Genomic DNA, 4,182 nt, shown 5'->3' with positions numbered 1-4,182 from the left:
CAGGATGATTCTCTTCTTCTACTTCCTTGTCACGTAATTCTTCGGGTGCATTCTTGTCCTGAGAAGAATTCTCTTTTGGTTCTTCTCCAATATGGAGGCCTAGCGGGCTGAGAGGTTGGGCATATTCACCCATATTGGCCAATTCATCCTCTTGCAATGGATTTTGCAATGGGCTATCTTCGCATTGCTCTATTCCTTCCTCCTCCTACCCAGGCTACTCGGTCTCTTCCTCTGTTTCTCCTTCCTCATTTCCTTCCAATATTTTCTCATTCTCTTCTCCTTCCAATCATGGGGGTTGCTCATCCCCTGAATCGTCTATCTCCACTGGTTGGCTAGTATCCCCTTGTGAATTTTCTAGCCTCCCTCTAATCCATGCCAATCTGACTGATTTCCTCCATTTCAATGGTCTATCTAGTGTACTGGTTGCATGCTTACATTTTGGGGTCGGCAGAGTCAGTCCCCCTTCTATCATGGCAATTAGCTCTTCCCCACTGCTCTATTGCTGAGTAAGACTGTGGCTAACTATTAGCCGTATCAGCCCATGGTGACTTACTACCGTTTCTACATGTTGTGATTTCCTCATACTTCAGGTGACATCATGAAGTAATGAATTTAAAAATGTAGGTAAGTTCACATAGCATTTCTCTTTTAATACAGCTAAGAGTTTAAGGTGTCATGATCTTACCACATCTTTCCTGCCTTCACAAGTGATGTAACTCTGGACGATCTTCGCCAATTCTGCCCACGGCTCGCCCAGTGCTGCTGGTAGGACTCCCTTTCCTTTGACTGTCAGGTTCTGGCCTTCATCTTGGAAGACCTTCATGATCTTTTACAGTCTCTCCTTCTTTAGAGTCCACACTGGTCCAGTGGCTGGCAGTCCCGAGACCTCTGCAATTACATCGTTGGTGACTATTATGTGTCTCTCCCTTGCTATGTATTGATATTCTTGCAAGTTCTGCAAGAATTCTATTGCTATGGTCTCGTTGGATTCCTGTAAATGATTAAGATAAACTAGCCATCCTACCCTTGCCAAGATTTCTCGTGTAGCATCAAAAACTGTCAATACCTGTGGTTCTCTCTGAATTGATCTTCCTCGCATGCTTTAGCTCACTGTAAAAACATAAAGACTACAATGGAACAAAAAGCTATTCAAACTATTAGAAATACAGAGAAAATAACGAAACGGCAGGCCTTGTTCAAATCCTGGGTAACTTACTAATTGCTACAGAGCATAATACGGAAATGGCTTAGGAACAACAAGCCATGCAGATTGAAAACAATATACCGTTGAGCCTTGTTATTTCCAAGTAAACAGTTTTCCGAATAATAGTATGACACGTATACCAGTAAATTATGAGGTCATTGCCTCCCCCCTGCAATGTGATAGGCTGCCCTCGGCCGTCAAATGAGGGAGCGGCGTGCTGATCTGCCATAGTATAGAGTCATAAAGAAACATCGTATGCCGAAATGCCATGTTTTACAAAAGGAGAATATTGTCAAAATCGAGGCGTATAATAGGATTGCTTAACAAATAAGAGAATGCTATGACGTGATGCGAGGCTGGGAGGATAGGACAACTGACGTGCACAAAAAGTCTGATGTCGTCATTATCAACTTTGTCCATCATGATTGGCTGTAATAGATTTTCATGTGTTTAATGGTTTGGGGAAATGGTATTCATAATCTCATGTGACATATTACAAAGGTATAAGACAAGGAAGGGTGTTAATGATTACTATTGGTGTATAAGAAATGTGACTTCAATACCATTAATAGAGCTCTACTGCCGACAGGTGTTCATAACCTTGACAAAGTTGTTTGTTTCACGAATGAACCATGATCCTTTGTGCATGCTTAGGAAGTGTTGTACAATGTCAAAATGAAGGCCATTATGTTGGCTTGGTAACCAATTAAACAATAATGCCATTCACCAGGAAGGAGTGAAAGGTGGGCAGGCCAGCTCATGATGAGACTTCCTGTTCCAAGGACTCTTTATTTTTTTTGATGTGCCTCTTGGATCATTTCCCTGGTGTGGTGGCCATAGTGGGAATGCCACTTCACTTTCTTCCTTATGATCATGGTAGGCTGGCTCTTGATGAGACCCCCTATCCTGCATTTGACAACCCATAAGTTATATAAACATTTTTCTCTTTTTTTTTCTTTTTATAAAGTACTTTCCTATGTATACACAAAGGGTGGTTCAGCACTCCTTAAGAGTAGGAATGGTGGAAGAAGTCTTAACATCTCAATAGAAAAATATACCCTTTGTTCTTATTCCTTAATAATGATCAAAGAAGATTATGGGAATTTAAAAAGAACCAGCATGATAAAGATAACCAATCATATCAGTATTAGTAGGATAATGACAGCAAAAGTGATGGATAATTGTGTCCTTTCCTCTTTCCTCTTATCAATTCAAAGCAATTCCCTGTAAAAATAGTGATTTCATATGATTTACTAATTTCAGTATGCTCTAGTTTTGTATTCATTGCATAAGTGTATAGTTGTGCTCCAAAAAGACTCGAAATTATCATATATTGAGAAGAACGATAGTTGTCTTTTAATTGGAAAAGAAAGGACAACAAGCATCAATAAAAGGATTATGAGAATGTTGTTATTTCAAGAAGGAAGAGAAAAAAAGTACAAGTGTTGTTCCTTTGGAAAAGGAACAGCAGAAAAAACCATTGTCATTCCTTTGCAGAAGGAACAACAAAAAAATGCAAGTGTTGTTCTTTGGAAAAGGAACAACAAAAATACAAGTGTCGTTCCTTTGGAAAAGGAACAACAAATACCAAATGTGTTGTTCCTTTGAAAAAGAAACAACAAAAAACTGAAAGTGTTGTTCCTTTGGAAAAGTACCAGCAAAAACACAAGTGTCGTTCCTTTGGAAAAGGAACAACAAAAACCAAAAGTGTTGTTCCTTTGGAAAAGGAACAACAAAAAACCAAACGTGTTGTTCCTTTGGAAAAGGAACATCAAAAACCGAAAGTGTTGTTCCTTTGGGAAAGGAACAACAAAAACGCAAGTGTCGTTCCTTTGGAAAAGGAACAACAAAAATCAAAAGTGTTGTTCCTTTGGAAAAAAAAAGCAAAAGTGTTGTTCCTTTGGAAAAGGAACAACAAAAACGCAAGTGCCATTCCTTTGGAAAAGGAACAGCAAAGTGAAAAAGGAACAACTAATACAAAAAGTGTTGTTCTTTCGAAAGAGGAACAACAAAATGAAAGTGTTGTTCCTTTGGAAAAGGAACAGTAGAAAAACAAAAGTCCACACAAATTCTGTTCCTTTGGAAAAGGAATAGCAAAAACAACAGTGTTGTCCCTTTTGAAAAAGGAACAAGAGAAAAATACGAGCTGAAGGAAAGGAATCACCAAGATAGTGAAGGTGTTGTTCCTTCTAAAAGGAATAGAAAAAACAATAGAATTGCCGATTCTTGGAAAAGGAACAACAAAGTGCAAAAAATATGTACAAATAATAATTTATGCTATCAAAGAAAAAGAATTAGGTACAAAATGTAAAAACAATTAAATTACTTTAATGAACCAGAGGTGAGGAAGATTTCTCTTCCTCCACCAAAATTTGCATGTCAAAATCTTCGTGGAGTTGTTGGTAGAAGGATTCCCGAGTAAGTGGTTTGTGGTATAGTCAAACTCGATGGCATTTTGCCTTGAAGGTATGTCCAGATCCATCAATGGTGATTAGGGTAAGGGTGCCATTATCATGCACCTTTTGGATCTCGTATGGCCCAAGCCAACGATTCTGAAGCTTCTCAGGAAAATCCTGAAACCTGGAATTGTATAAGAGCGGCCAATCTCCTTCACGAAAGATTTTCTTTTTAATGAGAGCATCATGCCATTTAGCTTGCTGCTGTTGGATTAATGCAGTGTGTTGAAGGGCAGAGAGCCTGATCTCATCTAGCTCATTGAGCTATTGTAATCTATTAATCTGTGCCTCATTTAGATCTAAGCCAACTTCTTGTGTTGTTCGCAATGTTTGGATTTCGAATTCTATGGGAAAAATGGGTTCCTTTCCGAATACCAATTGTTATGGTGAATAGCCAGTAGTGCTTCTCCATGTTGTTCTGTAAGCCCACAATGCTTCTGCTAATCTTGCAACCCAATCACGTCTATGTGACGCAATGGTTTTTGTCAATTGCTTCTATTATTTTATTGTTGCTTTCTACTT

This window comes from Pinus tabuliformis, chromosome 4_2, assembly GCF_031772625.1.
Source record: "Pinus tabuliformis cultivar Carrire ecotype Pingquan chromosome 4_2, CPIR1, whole genome shotgun sequence".
NCBI lineage: Eukaryota > Viridiplantae > Streptophyta > Pinopsida > Pinales > Pinaceae > Pinus > Pinus tabuliformis.
This window is presented reverse-complemented; position numbering follows the sequence as displayed.